Consider the following 21,270-nt stretch of genomic DNA (forward strand, 5'->3'; position numbering starts at 1 on the left):
GTGCGCGCGCACACACGTGTATTTATTTATTTATTTATAACTTATACATGTATACTCCTATCTCTACATATACTTAATTAAGCTTAACTTTAAACTCTTTTAGATAAAAATAATTATAAATGGAAGTTCTAATATTTTTCTCCTGCCATCCTAAAGGAACATTTAGTGCAACTCATTTTGGGTAATTATATGTAGGCAGAATATTTTTAAAACTCAGAGAGGGGGCAGTGGAATGCTGTTCCGCTGTCCGTGGTGCTGAACTATGATTGCACATTACCACATCATTGTATCTCCTGACCTTCGGATACTGGGGATTCCTTTCTAACTTTCCCCCATATTAAAAAACAAAAACAAAAACAAAAACTTTCTGTTTATTTTGCTTGTTTGTTTGTTTGTTTTGGGCCACGCTGCGCAGCTTGTGGCTTCTTAGTTCCCCAACCAGGGATTGAAACCGGGCGCTCGGCAGTGAAAGTGCCACATCCCAACGACCTGGACCTCCAGGGAAGTCCCTCCTCCATATTTCTTAAACAAAAGGAAATGCTATAGACTATGCTCTCAATAGGATTCTAGTTCCTAACGTGGAATTCCAGAGGAGTAAAGATTCTTTTTCCTCCATACTGAAGAGCAAAGTATCTCTTTTCCTTGGAAAGAAGCAGACTGAGAATAAAAAGAAATGGAGGGTTTAAGTAAGTCTCCATATTAGCTGAATCATTTCGTTTCTCTGTTGAAAAACACAGTCAAGGAAGATGTTAAAAGAAGATTCTAATACTCATGTTTTCTTAATTTTATAGCTTCATAACCAAGAATGATTGAAAATAGGAGAAAGAAGTACTGTCAAAGATTATACAGTACAATGAAGTTGTACAGTGAGGCTCAAGAATATAAATGTTAGCAGGTACTTGAATACTTCTGTGACTGTTGGCTATTAGAAACAAGACTGTAAATGTCTGCCTTGAGGAAGATTCTGATGATCTATAAAATGTCAACTGATGTTGTCACAAATCAGTGGTTCACATGAATCTCATAAAGATTGTAGAACCTGCAGCACTTGTTATATAAATGATGAAAGATTATTTCCTCTTTAAATCTCCAGCTAGCTGCAGTTCAACTGAATGCAAATTAGAAAGCTTAAGTGACATCCAGAGTGTTGAAAAATAGTTAGGGGTTTCTCATATAAGTAAAAATATATTGAGAACTTAGAAAAACAGAACAATATCTTGTTATTAATGGTTCTACTTTAATGTTATTAGAGAATTTACAACGATTATAGCAAATTCCAGTAGACCATTTTAAAACTTACTTTTTCCTCTCTATGGCAACAACTCTCTGGTCACTTGACACTGAGAAAAACTAGTATTTGATTGTGGATATCACCATCAATGTTCAACTTCAGTATTAACTGTAACATTTGAATACTCAGTGCACTGAAATTCTTCTGTGATGCAAGTTTTTAACATAGATTTCCATTTAATAAATGTTTGTTTGCAAATGTTATGTGCCAGGCCATGCAGATACAGAGATTAAAAAGACAAAGTCTGGGGGCTTCCCTGGTGGTGCAGTGGTTAAGAATCTGCCTGCCAATGCAGGGGACATGGGTTCCAGCCCTGGTCCGGGAAGACCCCACATGCTGCAGAGCAACTAAGCCTGTGCACCACAACTACTGAGCCTGTGCTCTGGAGCTCGCAAGCGACAACTACTGAGCTCACGTGCCACAACTACTGAAGCTCACATGCCTAGAGCCTGTGCTCCGCAACAAGAGAAGCCACCACAATGAGAAGACCGTGCACCACAACGAAGACCCAACACAGCCCAAAATAAATAAATTAATTAACTTAAAAAAAAAAGACAGACTCTGACTTTAGAAATTTCATGATCCAGTGAAGGACACAGACAAGAAGATAAACTAATATCACTATATTATATTGCATGGTAGATGTATAAACAGAATAGCATGTCAGCACATAGAGAAGTACCTAATCAGACTGGGACAGTCTTCCCAGATGAACTGATGCTTCAGCTCACTCTTCCAAGGACAGTAGGAGTCAGCTAGGAAAGCAAATGGAAGAAAGTCATTGCAGAGAAAGAAAGCAGTATATGCAGGGGCAAAGAGGTGTGAGACAGCAGAGCAAGATTTGGAAATTAAATGCACTTCATTATCGTGACACAACAGGTATGAATGGGCAAAATTCAAGATCAGAAAGAGCTATGTAGAGGATTCTAAGGAGTTTGGATGTTCCCTGAGAATAAAGGGGAGGTATTATTAAAGGAATCTGAGCAGTGAGGGGACATGATATTATTTGCATATTAAGAAAGTCCTTCTGACAATAATGTAAGGAGTAGATTCACAAATAGTCACAAAAAAGGGAGATGATTTTGGAATATCAGAGAAATATTGAGTCATCAATCAAGTCATTGAAAGTGAAGATGGAGAATAACAGATAGATTTAAAAGATATTTAGGCTATAGTTTCAATAGACATAATGAACAATTAATTTTTGGGCAAGGAAGAGAGAAAAGTCTCAGATAATCCCAAAGTTTTGTGTGGGGAAAAAGATATCACTTGCTGAGCACGGGGATGCAGAAGGAGGAACATAGTTGGGGGACAGATAATGTGAGTTTTGGACATGCTGTGCTTGAGTACCTACGGGTCATATAAGCAGAGATGTCCAGCAGGAAGAAGCATACTTGATTTTGAAGCTCTGAAGAGCAATGTTGGCTCAAAGGAGATATTTGGGAGTCTTCAGTGGTAGGTGGAACCATGTGTACGATCCTCAGAGAGAATGTGTAGAATGAAGAGAGAATCAGGTAAAGTCTCCAGGGAAAGATAATATTTAAGCAGTGATTGGAGGAAGAGGAACCGTCAAAGGAAGAATAAACTTGAGTAAACAGAGAGGTCAGAAGAAAACAAAGAGAATGTGTATCATGGAAGCCAGCAGAGGAGGAGTTTCCAAAAGTGGAAACAGTCAACAGTGACTACGAAGACAGAGTCTGTACCTGACTCACCCTCGTTGGTCATTTTTTGACCAATTGAAATTTATATTCTATTCATATTAGATACTAAATATAAAAATATTATGTTTAAATAAATTACTTAAAATATACATGGTCAAATTATAGACATTACAGCTAACAATTATGACCAGACCAGTACATCTTCACTCTTTTATTCTTATGGTTATGCCAGAGGCGTTTCTTATTGTGCTTGAAGCAAAGCCTGGAACCATATAGAGCAACTATTCCTGAGATTCCCCAGTGTAAAAATGAAATTTTATGTTCTAGAAATGAACTCTAATATATGACTGAGGGGACCCTTTTGAGAGAGTCTTTATAATGCCATAATATAACTACTTGGCACTCACAAATTCAGCCATTCAGGTTTTTATATTTGTCATAATGTCAGAAATTACCCTGAGGAGTCCAGAGAGTAGAAATACTTTGAATATGATGGAAACATATTCAGAGTTCTCAACACTGTCACGTAAACGTTGAACCTAAATAATTGAATGAGAAAAATACATTTTAAAAGGTTTATTCCATGAGTTAAGGTCATAGCATTTTATAATAATCTCAAAAAGAATGCTGAAATCTAAAACTGGGATACCAGTCTTTCAGGGCTAAAATACAAGTTAGTTGAAACTCAGAAAATTACTTGTTAGATGTGGTGCTTGCATGTGTGTGTATGGGAGTGTGTCAGTTTTATGGGGTGTCTGCCCATGACACATCTAGAATCTAGATTGCCTAAGAGGCAGGATGGCATATATGAGCAGGAAATGGTGCACACCTCCCAAAGGGGTATAAGTTTTAGATGATCTGCTCAGTTTCCTTCTGGTTTCTCAAAGGGGATGCATTGTTTTTTTGTCTTTTGTTTTTTTTTTTTAGCCGTGCAGCATGCAGGATCTCGGTTCCCTGACCAGGGATCGAACCCATGCCTCCTGCAGTGGAAGTTCGGAGTCCCAACCACTGGAACGCCAGGGATGCATTCTTATATCCCATATATCTGCTCACTTAAACAAGATGTGGTTTGAACAAAAGTCAACCAGTTTTTCACAACTAGTTAATTTGTTAGGAAATAAGTGTAGGCATCATATCTGCGAGAGCTTATGGTGGTTGCCATAAACAACCACCCACAAAACATACACTAGTTCCTTCAACTTATTATCTTGAAAATTTACAAAACTAAAGAAAAGTTGAAAGAGTAGTGCATTTATTTACCTTTCATCTAGAATCATCAGTTGTTTAGCCACATTTGCTTGATCAGTCTGTATGTAGGACCATTTTTTTAAAAAATAGTTTTCTTTGAACCATTTGAAAATAAGTTGTAGACATCATGACACATATTCCTAAGAATGAGGACATCTCCTGTATAACCACAGCAGCATTAGCAAACCCAAGAAGTGTAACACTGGTATAATAATCTTATCTACCCATGTTTAGATCTCCCCAGTTGTCCCTTTAATAGCCAGGATCTAATCAAGAGTCACACACTACATTTAATTATCATGTCTCCTTAGTCTCCTTCAACCTAGAACAATCTCGCACCTATTTTCTCTGTTGGCGCTGTTTATGACATGGATATGTTTAAAGAATCAAACTAGTTGTCTTGTAGACTATCCCACAATCTGAATTTGTGTGTTAACAGTTTACTAGGGCTACTGTAACAAAGTGCCACAAACCAGGTGGCTTGAAACAACAGGAATTTGTTGATTCACAGTTCTGGAGGCTAGAAGTCCAAGATCAAGGAGTTGACAGGGCCACACTCCCTCCAAAGGCTCTAGAGGAGAATCCTTTCTTGCTTCTTCCAGCTTCTGGTGGCTCTTGGTGTTCCTTGGCCTTGGATAACATAACTCCAATCTCTGCCTTTGTGTCTTCACATGGTGACCTTATGAGGACACCACTTGTTGGATTTAAGGTCCACCCTACTCCAGTATGACCTTATTTTGACCTAACTAATTATATCTGCAAAGACCCTATTTCCAAATAAGGTCACATTGTGAGGTACTGGGGGTTAGGGCCTCAACATATGAATTTTGAGGAAAACACAATTCAACCTGTAATAGTGTGATTGTTTCGTATGATTCAATTGAGCTTGAAGATTTTTGTCGAGAATATTTCGTAAGTGATGTGGGGTACTCCCAATTGAATCAGTTTGTCCCATTATTGGCGATGCTAAATTTGTTCACTTAGGGTGGGGTCTGCCAGATTTCTTTTGTTATTAATAAGTAATTAATAAGTAATCTGTGAGGGTGGGAAAAAAACAAGACAAGGTGAAAAGCAAGTCATTATTTGGAAGCTCCTACACAGGTAGGAGAGGGGAAGAGTGAGACAGGGCAGGAAAGCAGCCTGTGTGGGGAAGAGCATCAAGCTACTCATCGCTGTGGTTGCGAGCTTAATCCCACTGGGAATCAGTGCGGAACAGAATACTTTCTCAGTCCCCAGCTGGGGGCCACGGGGGTGGGGCTGAGTTGCTTAATTCTCTGGAATTTCCACCCTCCCCTGCTGCAGGCAGAGCTGGCTCTGGGACTGGAGAAAGCCCTGAGGCCTTTGGGTGCTTGTGCTTCACATTGTCAAGGCTGAGGCGATGGCCAGGGCACAGACACCATGTCCTACAATCGCCTGCCTTTACTTATTTATTTATTTATAGTTGATTTACAGTGTTATGTTAGTTCCTAGTATACATCAACGTGATTAAGAATATATATATGGAATGTATATGTACATGGAATATATTTATGGAATATATATATGTACACATGTATATATATATATATATATATATATATTCTTTTTCAGATTTTTTTCTATTATAGGTTATTACAAGATGTTGAATATAGATCCCCGTGCGGTACAGTAGGTCCTTCTTGTTAATCTATCTTATACATAGTAGTGTGTATCTGTTAATCCCAAACTCCTAATTTATTCCTCCCCTGTCCTCTCCCCTTTAGTAACCATAAATTTGTTTTCTGTCTGTGGGTCTATTTCTGTTTCATAAATAAGTTCATTTGTACCATGTTTTTAGATTCCACATATAAGTAATATCATATGATATTTGTTTTTCTCTGTCTGACTTACTTCACTTAATATGATAATCTCTATGTCCATCCATGTGGACTTGCAAATGGCATTATTTCATTCTTGTTTATGGCTGAGTAATATTCCACTATGATGACCTTTTAAACTTACTTTATGAGCAAGTTATAGACCTCAGCTACTTGGTCTTTAACCATACTTTTAAGAGTTTTCCCTATACAATGTCCTGCCTTGTCAATTTCAATTAATTTTGATTTCATTTTGATGACCTTTGGAACCAGAGTTAAGAAAGAATCCACTACTCACACTCTACAGATTCTGAGTTATCAGTGACATGGCAGGGGAGCAAGGGAGTGAAGTGAATTACCGGATGGCCAAGAATGAATGAATGGTGAAGAAACGCATATGGTACAACTGCAGGCCGGGAATGTGTCCATCTCCCTCTCTACACAAGCTTGCCGTACGTCCTGCTGCTGCCCTGTAGCCCACACTGAGGACAGCTCTCTGAGTAGCGGTCAAGGCCTGGTCCTGTCATGGACTGAATTGTTTTCCCCAAAAATACAGATGATGAAGCTTAATCCCCAAGGTGACTGTATTCAGAGGTAGGGCTTTTAAGGAAGTAGTGAAGGTGAGGTCATAAGGGTGGGGCCCTAAGGATATGACTGGTACCCTTCTAAGAAGAAGAAGAGACACCAAGGATGCGAGGACACAGAGGAAAGGCCGTGTGAGGGTGCAGCAAGAAGGTGGCCACCTGCAAGCCGAGGAGAGAGGCCTCACCAGAAGCCAACCCTGCCGCCACCTTCACCTTAAACTTCCAGCCTCCAGAACCATGAGAACATAAATTCCTGTTGTTTAAGCCGCCATGTCTGTGGTAATTGCCATGGCAACCCTAGCAAACACATAGAAACGGTTGTGCTTGCCTCCTCTTTTCTCAGCTCGTTTACCCTCTTATATCCCTCTTTTAACTTAAAGGAAGAGATACCTTACTTCCTGGCTCTAAATCCCTTTTCCCGCCCAGGAGGTAGTTTATTCCCAAACATATCCCATTTGCTGTCTTTCCAATTCTTTAAGAAAATAAGGTAGAATGTAAATCATAAATAGATAATAAATAACATTCTTTTCTTTTTCTTCTATTATCTTCATCCTCTCCTTCGCCAAAGACTCTGTTCCTTTTCTGGCCTGAGGCATGTGGATGGCTCTCAGGTAAAGCCTGCCAGGACAGGAGGGCAGGTAGTGGTGTATTTATCACCGAAAGGAAGATGCTCTTACCATGAGTTAACTACAAACATGAATCTAAAGCAGTGCTTCTCAAATAATTTCTGAAAAAAAACCAAAACGAAACAGAATTGCTGGGCTCCCCTGGTGGTGCAGTGGTTGAGAGTCCGCCTGCCGATGCAGGGGACACGGGTTCGTGTCCCGGTCCGGGAAGATCCCACATGCCGCGGTGTGAGCCATGGCCGCTGAGCCTGCGCGTCCGGAGCCTGTGCTCCGCAACGGGAGAGGCCACAACAGTGAGACGCCCGCATACCGCAAAAAAAAAAAAAAAACAGAATTGCCCCCCACAACCCCTACCAGATCTATAGTTTTGTAAAATAGGATAAAAATGAATTTCTAGAAAAAAATAAAGACATACAAAATACAAATCCCAACTTTCAACAGACAGAAAATTACTCTGTCAAATTGCTTTTGAAGTTTCTAAACCATTGTTTCTGTACTTGCCACATACACTTAACAAATAGTTCAAGGACAGGCACTGGTGTATGGACCACACTTTGAGGACAACAGTTTCAAAGGACAGGTGAATTATTTCCTTCCTTTCTCATTGGTTCCTATCATCTCATTCAGAGTCAACCGAGCTCTATGTCTAGGAGAGCTTCTTCCCTTTGACTCTCTCTCTGTCTTTTTCTGCACCTCTGCCTTCCTGTTGGAGTTCATCCTACCAGACTTTCCTGTATGGTCAAGGGCATGGAGAATTGAGTTATCCTAGGAGGATCTTGGGAAGACCGCTAGTCCTCTGTAAGAATTAGGTTTCTCAAATCCCTCTGATTGGAGCGTCTATAAGATAGACCACTCTCTCTCTCGCTAAGATCGATAGCCTGGCGTATTTGACTCTCTGATCAATCTCACTTTTCTGAAACTCTTCCTCTGTCTCCTTCATATCAGTCTATCCATGGACAGTCAGACTGGCAATGTGTCAGATGAAACTAGGGTAACAGATTTCTGGGTCTAGGGACTTCACCATCTGTAATGGTAAGTGGGAGGGCAGAGAGATTGGCAGAGATTCCTGGAACTCTTAAAGAGGCTTGGAGCCTAAAGATCTACATAATTTACTGGAATAAACCCTCTCCAGGGAAGTGACTGTCCAGACAGTACGTTTAGTTTATTGCCCAGCAATAAATGAAAGGTTGAAGGACGACAGTCGTTATGTGCCGGCATACTGAGAGTGTACAGCCAAAGCCCAAGCGCATGGTCAGTACTCACAGTCTCCCATTGTTACCTGGACAACAGTCTTTATCCTGTCTCTCACCTGTCTCATGAACATCTATGTGACAATTGGCCTCTAGCGGGGTCAGCTTTGTGAGGCTGGAGCCCCAGGAATTATTCCAAGTGGTTTAGAATATAAACCTCTTATAAGAGATCACTGCATCACCATGGTGTTTCCCACACCAGGACACCCTACCTCAGCAAGAAAACATCATATCCAGCCAGAGCACCTGGTTTCTAGAAGAGGTGATGCACACGCCATTCCTGTTCTCTTGGATGACAAACAAGGACAGCGCTCCGGGAGCAAAGGTCATGTGGTCAGGCTGTAACAGACGCGGGTAAGTCTGGTCTGAGCCTAGCAGACTAACCCTGACACTAGCTGATTCCAATAAAAAGTGGTCCTATTATTCACCCTAACTTGGCCTTGCCTAGAATATGCTGAGATGTTAAAAGATGGAAGATTCTGGGCTTTTTTAGGAAATGAGCTAAGGGAAAATTGAAAATGAAATAAGGGAAAACTAAGGAGCAAATTCCTTGAGAAGGGATGAGTTCCAGAAAACACATGAAGCATTGCCCTTGATAGGAAAGGAAGTTGTTTGCTCAGTTGCCAAAGGAAGGGAAACATGGACAATGGCACAAGTGCAGAGAAGTTTGTAAATCAGGTGGTGCAAAGGTCCTATTTTCTCAACCAAGTAGAAGGTGAAGTATATGGAGGACGTGAGGAAGCCACTAGGAAGGGCAGAAGGTTTGAGAGAAGAAATGCTTCCCTTGGAGACAACAACAATAATCTTATTGGCAAACAAGCACTGGCTTGCTGGGTTGTAATGACAGCCCATCTGGGGTGTGGGATCGTGAAGTATAAAGTGAAGCCAGTTTGCCCAGTTGTGTGAATCTGGCAGAGTTCAACTGCTGGGTGCAGACTTGGAGCTGATGGGAATCTGGGTCTGTTCGGCCAAGTGTGATGGAGGGAGAGAGAGACGAGGTGATTAAAGGATAGGTCGTGGAGTCTGACCTGGAGAATAAATTCGAAGAAAGGAAAACTAAGTTCAAATGCTTGCTGGCTCCGCCATTTACTAGCTGTGTGATCTTGGCCAAGATTCTTAAATCTCTGACTCAGTTTCCACAATTTAAAAATGGAGAGAATAGCAGAACGAATTATGTTATCAGTAAGTATGAGGATTTAAAGGAATAATTGTATATATAGCAGCTTACCACAATGTCTGGCCTACGGTAAGTACTCAAGAAATTTTTCTCTTTCTTCTTTAAGATATTATGAAAATTTCCCAACTATTAAGTGTTTTTTCAAATGTAGGATTCTGTCTGGTTGTTTAGTATTCCATAGTATTTATGAACTCTATGTCCATCCCTTTTTGATGAGAGCACAATGTAGAAACTAGGACAGCATAGCACAGTGGCAGGCTCCAGAGTCAAACAAAATGGCTGGGTTTGACTCCTGGCTTCACCACTTACTACCTGTGTGACTTTGGAAGAGTTACTTAACTTCTATAATCTCAGTTTTCTAATCTGTGAAATGGGTATAATTTTATTTCTCCCGAGTTGTTACGGTAATTAACTGATGTAATACACGTGAATGCTCAGTAAATCTTAGTGGCAATGATGATGATAATGATGATGATGTTGGTGTTTCCAAACATTTAAGACATTTCCAGAGTATGCCAATTGCATTGCTAGTTTTATAATTTCTAGAAAGTGAGGTTAACCGAGAAGGGTGGCTCTGGTTGGACAGAATATTCTTCAAGATTCTGAAAAGCACAAGTTAAATAAAACTTGTGCAGTGACAACTAATACGTCATATTTTTTTAAGTAAGACGAATGAAAGAAAAAGATCAACCATCTCAAGAGGACATGCAATTTGATTATAAAGTAATGAGACAGACTCCACAACAGTCAATCGTATTATTTTGAGTTACAGCTAGAATGCTTACTTTCTTCTGGAGATAGGAAGCTTTGGTGAGCCTAGTGATTATGTCACTGGATATCAGTTTATGATAAATAAAAGTACACACATAACTATTAATATTCTCTCTGGCTTCAAGCCTTGATACTAAAAATATGACTTAGCATATGTTGTACTGGCTTTCATGTGATCACTAAAATTATTTTCCCCAGGTATAATCCTCTGTTTGATGACTCACATACTAATGAATTCCATACAATATTTGTTATTGTCGGAGAAAAATCCTGGTAGATTTTCAGTTATTATCTCAGTTGATGATACAGGTCTGAATTCAAAAAAGTAATTCAAATTCTTTTGAAGCTGTGTGAGATCTGTTTGCTTCATCTTCTACTCCATGCGTGAAGCAATTAACTTTGGTTATATTCATATAATACTTTCCCATACTAAAAGAAAAATTATTCCAACTTTTTTCAAACGAAGCTTTTTCTTAATATTAAAATCATAGCCTTGAGAGTATCAAAAATAATGGAAGGTAGAACCTGGCCAAGAGCAATACAACAAAAATATTGAAGATTGCTGCCTGCCAGCCAAACGCTGTTGCCAAATTAGAGGGAGGAATGTGGATCGTGACCCTTTCTCACCCTTCCTTTGATCGGTCTTTTGACGGAAACATTGATGGAAAGGATTTGTGCCTAATGATAAAGGCTGTGTCTACAAGAGGCAGGAAGTTGGACTGGGTTTTTCATGTTCTGTAGACGATGGTCTATAATAATCTAGAGTAGTGAAAATGTCATCTGTAGTGATAGATTACAAAATGACGCTACAACAGCTAAGTTGAGATCAATTACATTAACTGAACTTAATTTAACTGAAGTACGTTTCCAGGCGGTAGGAGTAGAAAACATAAAGAGAGGACTGTGATTATTGGAAGAGCAGCTACTGGCCACAGGATGGAGCCTAAAGAGGTCCAGGGCCCCAGGACCAGTATTTCTACGGGGGTGCCTGGGGAGCCCCTTTGGAGAGCTCAGATACCCTCGTGACCGTGATTCCTGCATAAGTATGCTGTGTTGAACTTTGGGTCTTTGATTTTCCCCTGTGAGTTATTTTTTTCCTTTTTTTCTCTTTTAAAAACATCTCAGTTGTTCCATATTTCTTGGCTTCACCTATTTCTTGTATTGTCACATCCAGAGGCAAGCTTTACTCCCCTGGTGCGTGGTCTATGGATAGTGCATTGAATTTGTATAAATATTTGACAGATGTTCGCACATATAACCCATGTCAGGCCATTTTGTGGGTGTTCAATAACCATATACGGTGCCTCGTGCTTTTCTATGCACAGACTGTCACATCTTATCTGAGCCTTACAAGAGCCCTGTGAAGAAAGCAGGGCAAGTGTTAAGGCCGTTTTGCAAGTGAGGAACTTGGAAAAGAAATTAAGAAATGGGAACAGGTTCCCAGAGTTGTCAGGAATAGAACCAGAATTTGACCCTTGTTGAGCTTCTCACTCTGAGGCATTCAAAACAGATCAGCAAATATTTGGAGCATAAGACCCTCTCCCAAAACCTCCAGTGTCTTACATGCTTCTGAAATGAAATTCGTACCGAGCGTGGGCTTCGAGTCTCCACAGCAAGAGGTCCTTAATCGAGAACCCACGGATCTCTGTGAGATTTATGGATGGGTGACTGAGAACTCCCCAAAACTGTGTTCAAACTATGTTTTTGCACCTTTCCAGAGATGCTTCAAGGCTACCAGAAGATTCTCAAAGTGTCCATCACTTGGGTCAATCTTACACCTAAATCTCTTAAGGATTTCCAAACCGCTAGTCTTTTCTTCAGTAGGAGATACAGATTATTAGTCACGTTTCAACATCATGAGAGGTTTCTTTACACCAGAACCTTATTAAAATAAATACACAAGAAATTTCTAGTCAACAGGAATTTGGAGATAAACAAAGCCAATGCTTGGTTTCATAAAAGTACAGTGGGAGGATAATGAATCAGAGCTACCTGGAAGAGACTCGCGTCAGTTAATATCAGTGATTCCAAACTTTGGCTTGTGTAAGATACTCCTTGAGAGCCCATAATGCTTCAGGTCCTGACCCACTGACTTAGAACCTCTGAGGGAGGCATCCTGTCATTTGCATTTTAAATGATGACTTCGGGTAATCCTGATGCTGGCCAGTAGTCTACACTAGGAGAAAAAGTGCCTTTTCCATTTCCGGCATGTCTTTTCTTATGCATAAAAGAGTTTCATTTAAAAAAAATGTTATTGAAGTAAAAACTGCATACAGAAAAGCACACGGCGTAAATGAACAGCTCAGTGAATTCTCACATGGGAACACACTTGTGTAATCACCTTCCAGGTTAGCAGACAGAGTGTTTTCAGCTTCCCAGGAGCCTCAGTCCCCACCCTCACCCCATCCTCCCAATGATGATTCCTCTCCCTTCTCTCTAAAGGTGCCAATATTTTACCTGTTTCTGGACTTTATACAAATGCAATCATACAGTATTATTTTATGTTTGGTAGCATCAGGTTACAGAAGAGCCACACCAGTCCCTTTAACAGAGACAATTTAATTGAATATAATGAATTGCTAACTGTGTATTGGAGAACCGAGAAGGCAAAAAGAGACACTAGAGTCGAATCAGGAAGTAGCAACCTCAGGATGCAAAAGGGGAGACGCTGGAATTATTAAAATTGAGGAGACCAACTTTGGGGGGTTCCGTGGAGCTGAAGCTCAGACCTCTGAGGGGATGTAATGATGTTTTTTCTGTGAAGAAGGAAAAACCGAAAATAAGAAATAATTGATGCTACAGGAAGGAGCAGGTCCATTTTCCTCCTCCAGCCTTGCAGTCCCTAGTGTCCCCTATTGGCAGAACCTCTCAGGGAGGCAGCTAGCAAAGCAGGAATGTGCTTCACAGAGTCCCAGCCTCAGCGCTGCAAAGCACAGACTGGAAGGCTGGGCTTGCAGGTGGAAGACAGCAGCTAAATAACTCGCAGAGTTTCTTTAGCTCAATATGTTTGTGAGATTCATCCATGTTATGTGTGGCAGTAGTTCAGTTTTTTTATTGCTGCATAATATCCGGTTGTATGAATATACTGCAATTTACCATTTTATTGTTGATGGGCATTTGGGATGTTTCCTTTTTTTTACTATTATGAATCATAATGAAAATAAATATTCTTAGATATGTTTCTTGGTGCACATGTGTATATTTTCTACAGTATATGCCTAGAAACGTAATTGCTGGGCCATAGGGTTGCATATATTCAGTTGTAGATAAGGCCAAACAGTTGTCCAAAGTGGTTCTACCAATGGACACTCCCACCGGCCAGTGTATGAGAGCTGCCAGTTCCTACGCATTCCAGTCAACTCTTGATGTTGTCAAACTTTTAAGTTTTAGCCAATCTGGCATGAGGATGATGGTATGTCATTATAGTTTTAATTTTCATTTCCCTGAAGACCAATGGCATTGAGCTCGTCTTACGTATATCTATCAGCTATTTCTATATCCTCTTCTGTGAAATGTCTGTTCAAAAAGTCCCTTGTACATTTTTCTATTGGACTATCTTTTTCTTATTGATTTGTAGGAATTCTTTTTTTTGTTTGTTTGTTTGTTTTTTGCGGTACGCGGGCCTCTCACTGTTGTGGCCTCTTCCGTTGCGGAGCACAGGCTCCGGACGCGCAGGCTCAGCGGCCATGGCTCACGGGCCCAGCCGCTCCGCGGCATGTGGGATCCTCCCGGACCGGGGCACGAACCCACGTCCCCTGCATCGGCAGGCGGACTCAACCACTGCGCCACCAGGGAAGCCCTGTAGGAATTCTCTGTATATACCAAATGTAAATCTTCTATCAGTTATATAGTGTGCTTTTTTCTTAGCTGTAACTTACCTTTTCCACTCTTTTAATGAAGAACAGAAGTTACCAATTCTTTAATTATAGTAAAAAACACATAACATAAAATTTACTATCTTAACTATTTTAAGTGTGCGGTACAGTTGAACAGTTGTAATCTGCTGTGCCACAGATTTCTAGAATCTTCTCATGTTGTAAAACTGAAACTCTGTACCCATTAAACAATAATTTCCCCTGCCCTATGTCCCCAGCCTTTGGCAACCACGTGTCTACTGTCTGTTTTTATGGTTTTGACCACTTTAGATACTTCATATGAGTGGAATTGTAAAGTATTTGTCCTTTTGTGACTGTGACTTATTTCACTTAGCATAATGTCCCAGAAGTTCTGAATTTTCATTAAGTACTCTTCGATGTCTGATTTAAGAAATTTTTTCCTACCACATGGCCATGAAAGTATTATCTTGAATTATCTTCTAGATCTGTGCTAATACAATAGTAGCCACTGGCCATATATGACTATTTAAGTTTAAATTAACTAAAATTAAATTTAATTTAAAATACAGTTTCTCAGTTGCAGTAGCCACATTTCAAGTGCTCAATAACCACGTGAAACTAGTGGCTAATGTATTGGGCCGTGCAGAATTATAGAACGTTCTACCACCATAGAGACTTCTGTTGGACAGCACTGATCTACAGGGTTCATTGTTTACTTCTCACGTTTGGATTAGCAGTCCACCTGGAATTAATTTCCGTGGACATGTTTGGTAGTGGTCAAGTTTAATTTTGTCCATACGGACCTTCAACCAATCCAGCACTATTTATTTTTTTCCCCACTGCTCTGCAGTTGCTAACTTGGTAATTTATAAAGTTTCCATTCACAAGTAAGCTTGTTTATAGATTCTCTTTCTGTTCCATTAATCCGTTTCTCTACCTTTGTGCTCATACATATGATTGGCTTTTACTTAGTTATTTTCAGTATGATTTTAAACCTGAAAAGACCAAGTCTACATTTCTTTTGCTAGACAGCATTAAAGCGCAAAGTAAAAGTTCATCTAAATTCTAGAAAGGTAAGAAAATTTACTTTTCTCTTTTTCGTACCTGGGTTTTGTGGCTTGAAATTGTTCAGACTACTTAATGCCTGACACTTTTGGAAGCAGGAAACCTGGGCTCCCTGGAGGTGTGTCTCCTAGAAGCACCTATTGTTATGTGTATTTCCCTCCCACTAAAGGTGATTGGATAGACACACCCAAGTTTTAAAATGTGTGTTGCCATGATTTTCTAATGTGTTCCTTATACGATACCAAGTCTTTTGAATTCAGGAACTGTGCCTTCCATCTGATTTGGAAACTTCCAGATAACGTCTTATATGGTGGTCTTCCAGGAAGGGCGCTGTGCATATTTTTTTTTTTTAATTTATTTACTTTATTTATTTATTATTTTGGCTGCGTTGGGTCTTCGTTGCCGCACGCGGGCTTTCTCTAGTTGCGGCGAGCGGGGGCTACTCTTCGTTGTGGTGTGCAGGCTTCTCATTGTGTTGGCTTCTCTTGTTGTGGAGCACGGGCTCTAGGCGCGCGGGCTTCAGTAGTTGTGGCTCGCTGGCTCAGTAGTTGTGGCTCACGGACTCTAGAGCGCAGGCTCAGTAGTTGAAGTGCGCAGGCTTAATTGCTCCATGGCATGTGGGATCTTCCCGGACCAGGAATCAAACCCGTGTCCCCTGAATTGGCAGGTGGATTCTTAACCACTGCCACCAAGGAAGTCCCTGTGCATAATTCTTAATGCTTAAGTGGCTACCTTCAATGCTTTTCTTCTTCTTTTCTCTGTCTTTGTCTTGGCTCTTCCTGGAGAAGTTCTCTTTTGAATTTTCTCTTTCTTAAGAAGCAAACACCAAATTTACTCTGGTGCTGATGGCAGGAGGGAGAGGAGGACTGATGTTCTAGAAATGGAGGCGTGACCCACGACACCTAACTCAGCCTGGACCACAGTCAGGCTGGCTTGACTGCTGATGCCACCGCTCTCAGACTTGTGGACTGAGATTCAGTTTTCTTATCACAGGACTCAGCAAACTCTGGCTGGTGGCCAGTACAGCCACTGTTTCTGTGCGGCTTGGTCACCTATTTTTGTATGGCCCGTGAGATAAGAATGGTTCTTACATTTTGAAATGGCTGAAACAAAACCAAAAGAAGAATATCTTGAGACATGTGAAAAATACATGAATTCCACTTTTCAGTGTCTGTAAGTAAAGTTTTATCGGGATACAGCCACTCCCATTCGTTCACCTATTGTCCTTGACTACGTTCACAGTGTAACCGCAGAGTTGAGTGAATACAGAGATGTGACAGAGGCTGGATGGCCCTCAAAGCCTAAAATATTTACTCTCTGGCCTTTATGGGAAAAGTTTGTCAACCTCTGCCTTATTTGGAAAAAAAAAATCCAGATAATGATTCCTCCATCAGAGGCTTTTTCGTGAGGATTAAATGAATACTTGAGATAAAATATGGGGCTGTGCTTGGAATACACAGGTAGTTGAGAAATGATTCCCTTCAGCCAAGCCTAATGCCTAACCTTATCACATTCCCTAAACAGTGACTTCTGCTTAAGATGCTCTGAAGCACAGCTCAGAGCATTCGCACGGACAGATAGACGGTAAAGCTAAATGTACTCTGTATTCTATTTAGATATAACTTTCACTAATGAACCTCCTACAAATGCACAAGGATTCATTTAAACCTGAGCGCTTTCATTGGCAAAGGCAAATTTGCTCATAAAACCTTCCCACGGATCCAGGAGATGCCAATTGCTCTAGGCAGCATCTCTACCTTGCCTTTCCGAGACATCTAATTCTGAATCATCCCCCGACGTGCTTCCAAGCATCAGATAATTTTATGTTCCTCTGGCCGCTAGAGAGCACTTTGAGACTAGCAAACGTGGGTCTGGGCACCCAGGCCTCCGTTTGAACCCTGCTCTCCCCAGGATCATGGGACTGTGCGGTCAGTCACTGCGCCATCTAGCTACCAGCGGCGGCTTGCAAATGGCTAGCAAGGCTGATGGATGCATTTTGTGAAGCTTAGTGACCTGTGGTAGCGATAATGAAGTATTCTGAAGCCCAGATCACATCTTATTCCGTCACTCTGGTTTCCTGCCTGTGGTGGCATCGCCTCATTTGGGCGGCTTCACAGCGTGTTTCTAAGGCAAGCATTTTAGCCAGGGTCCGTTTCCTCATGGCTCCTTCTCTTTTCTGCCAGATTGAATTTCTCTCAAAGAGAAAATATCGCTTGATATTGATTCCAGTGCACGAGATAATTTCAGCTTCTCACGCTGCAGTTCATCCAAAGCCCTGTTTAAAATCTTGAAGAGGTTTTCCGAGGCTAAGAGGCACAGTTCAAAAGAACAGTTCTTAAGTGTGTTTAAAAGACCCTTGGCTACATTTTCTGATGTTTCATCAGCAGTTTGCACTGATACACTTTCCATTGTTATTACAACTGAACCATATCATAGGGAGTTGTACCAGCAAGACCATCAAGTTTTCCAAAAAGCTATAAAGCTTTGATGTTTTCTGGCCTATTTCTTACTGTGCTCTTAAAAATGTTTAGCTTCTGCTGAGCCAAATGTGTACCTCTAAAGGCATATGCAGTGAAAAACTCTTCAAGCGTCTCAGTTACTGCTGCAATCTCTGTACATACAGCAGGAGGATGCAATTCTGTTTGGATGAAGCAAGGGGGGGAGTTCTTTGTGGTGTGCACCGTGAATGAATAATACCCACCATCAGCTGGGCTTCAGCCCATCGGCACTGGGGTCTGGCTGTGAATATAGAAGAATCCACTTTCCCAACCACTGCTTATGAGCATTTCCCAAAGCTATTCCATTCTGTATTATTGTTTGCATCAAAGAGAAATCAAAGGCATCAGTTCTGGCCCTGATTCCTGAACTGATTGAGGCATTTATGAGGATGGTTTGCAGGGGATTTCTTTGATGTTTTCAGAAATCCTAAATAATTTCTCCCTCTTTTGAATGACACTTGACTTTCAAGTAAAGGATATGCCTGCATGTGAAATGTCAGCGCTGTCTAATAATAACCGGCTTATGTGCCACTAAATCACTAGCAGCATTTGTCACCATCTTTAGAGAATGAAGCTCTTTCCTCTGCCCCAGAGCCTGGCTACAGGATCTGGCTGGAACAGGGCAGAGGCGCTACAAACAAACGGATTGCTCCGTAAGGAAATTACACTCTACAATGTAAACTCGCTATCTCACCTTCTGCCAACACGTAGCATTTGCGATATGTGACATGAGTACAGCGAGGGAGTGAATAGGCTATTAACAAAGACTTTCAAGAAAGGGACTCCTCTGGGTTTCACAGGGAGCCATGAATACGAAAACATAAAGGAATGGAAGGCAAAGATAAGGAGTTTACATGGGGGTCTATGCATTACTGTGGAGATATTATCGGTTCCCAGCAGCCAGACTTAGTTTTTAGCTATCGGTCTCTAAGCCAGATCCAGGCATCTTCTCCAGTCCGAGAGGGTGGACTCCCTGCACACTCTTGATTGATTGATTGATTGATTGATTGATTTCATGTGATGCTTTTTGTGTGAGTGCAAAGATAGTAGATCTCTATCTGAAAGGTAATGTTATCCCTGGGATTTCAACACGCGTTGAGTTAAAAGTACAAAGCAGAAAGACCCCATATGTGTGTGTTATATATTTATTTGCCCAGAACTCCATGGTTCTCAGGGGGCTCTGATTATGTCAAGGACATAGTAACATTTAATATTCAGTGAATACAAAAAGAGGGCATGCACTCCTCCTTGTGTGAGCTTAAGCACAGCTCTAGAAACACAATCCGATTTCTTCAGATGGGATCTTTTCCCCAGGTTATGAAGGGCTACGGTTAGAGCAACTTCTAATGCTCACGGTTGAAATGCGTGTGACCCTGTATGTCTGTGCAGGCTTTTGTTCTTTGCATCTTGTATACCTTGCACTTCCTCCAAAACAGAAACTGGGTTATAAACAGAATATTGCACTTAATGGCAGCAGTGACAAAGGGAGCAGGGGACCCCTGTGCCTACAAGCTACCTCCTGGGTGGGCAGAAAGGACTAGTTTTCAGTAGAACACACACACAACAAATCATGTTCTACGTTGAACAGCTCTTTTAAATTGATTGTTTTTTTCGTTTTTTGGTTTTTTGGTTTTTTTTTTGGCCGCGCCGTGTGGCATGCAGGATCCTAGTTTCCCTGACCAGGAATCGAAGCCATGCCCCCCTGCATTGGGAGCGCAGAGTCTTAACCACTGGAGCACCGGGGAATTCCCCTGGACAGCTCTTTTATTGTCATCTTACACCGCGACTTAACTATTGAGTCAAACTGTTAGGTAGTTTTCTCTCTGGCACAGAGTTAGAGGAAGCTGATTCAGCTTTCTTTATGCTCCTGGAAGGCTCAGCAGAGGGCCTTCCACAGAGGCTCCGAATGAACAGTTGTGATTGACTCTAAGACTCGGGATGGGCAGTGTGGTACCTGGAGGAGATCTCACCAGATCAGCTATGTGAATGGGAGCAAAGCCAACTCATCTTTCTGGGCCTCTATTTCCTCATCTGTAAAAAGAAGGGGCTGGACTCAGTGATTGCTAAGGTCACTTCCAGCTTTGTAAATTCTGTGCTTTTAAAATATACTTGGATCCTGAAAGAAGAGCATCTTCTTGGGTTTCGGACAAAAGAGCCCAGGTTGTATTTGTGCTTCACCTGCCACTACATCCTGACTTGCTGCTCTAATGAATCCGAGTTTGTTCTTCAGTGACATGGCTCAGGTCCAGGACCCCTTGGTGTGATTCTAACACTGTATAGATATTGATTTTTCTTGCAGGATAGTGGCTACGGGAACCACCAAACTACTAAATCTCTCCCGTTCTCATAAGGATGCTTTCACAGGTATCCTTCCACTCCTTTTCGTTGATATTTAACTCAGTCCAGGGCTAATTCGAAGACAGCATTACTAGCTCTGTGGCTGACACCTGGCACCATCTCCGGTTGTCAGTCAAACACTGCAGCAGACAGAGGTTGGTCCAAAAGGGGCTTTTGAAGACTTTGACCTTGTCACTGCCATGTTGTTCTCCATCACCTCCTGCATCAAAGCTTAGAATTCCTTACTGTGAACAGTGACAGTAGTTACTCAAATAGGATAGGCTTCCTTCCGTATTTGGTTTGTTTGTGCCTGTAGCAGCTGACTTTTCACCTCACGGCATTGATTGCTGTTGTCATAGCAAGACCACAGATGTTACCCTCAATATACACATACGCAGTGAGCAGCCGTACTAAAATACCCACTTGATTCTTGCTTTCTCATTTTAGACGTTTACCCGCAGTGAGCGCTCCAGTGAGCTGACGGAAGGTACAACATGTCAAGCAGATTATGATAGCCATTAACTTCCCAATACGGTTTACACAGGGGCTTTCATTTACAGTGGTTCTTGGGCGCTCACCTTGTTACATCAGTGAAAATACACACTACAAAATGAGTGGGGACTTTGATGTCAATAAAGAATTCTCTATCCAGAACCGTAATACCTTGTTCATTACCTTTCCATGGTGACCCCAGAGTAGAGGGGGTAATTTAATGAGATCGTTAATATTTCTACAAAACCAGCAATCTGCTAAATTCTCTTTTGGTAGGCACGTTTGCAGAACTAACATAAGTGACTGTTCCACACGAAGCATTATCTTTTCTTGTACAACACTGAAAGCCTACATGCTGCTTGACAAATTTGAATTTTAAAAAGTAAGAATGATTGGCATGTGGTAACTTACACAGAAATATAAAGTGGTACAAGAAAATTGCCCATTTCTTTTAGATCTACATTTTATAATTTTTTTTTCTTTTAAGAAGTGATAAGACATGTAATTTCCATCAGCTTCAACCAGTTATGTATGAAAGAGGCTGCAAGTTCAGCCCTGTAGCGGAAAAGCAAATCATGGGGAGAACTGACATACCGCAG

Source organism: Globicephala melas, chromosome 21, assembly GCF_963455315.2.
Source record: "Globicephala melas chromosome 21, mGloMel1.2, whole genome shotgun sequence".
NCBI lineage: Eukaryota > Metazoa > Chordata > Mammalia > Artiodactyla > Delphinidae > Globicephala > Globicephala melas.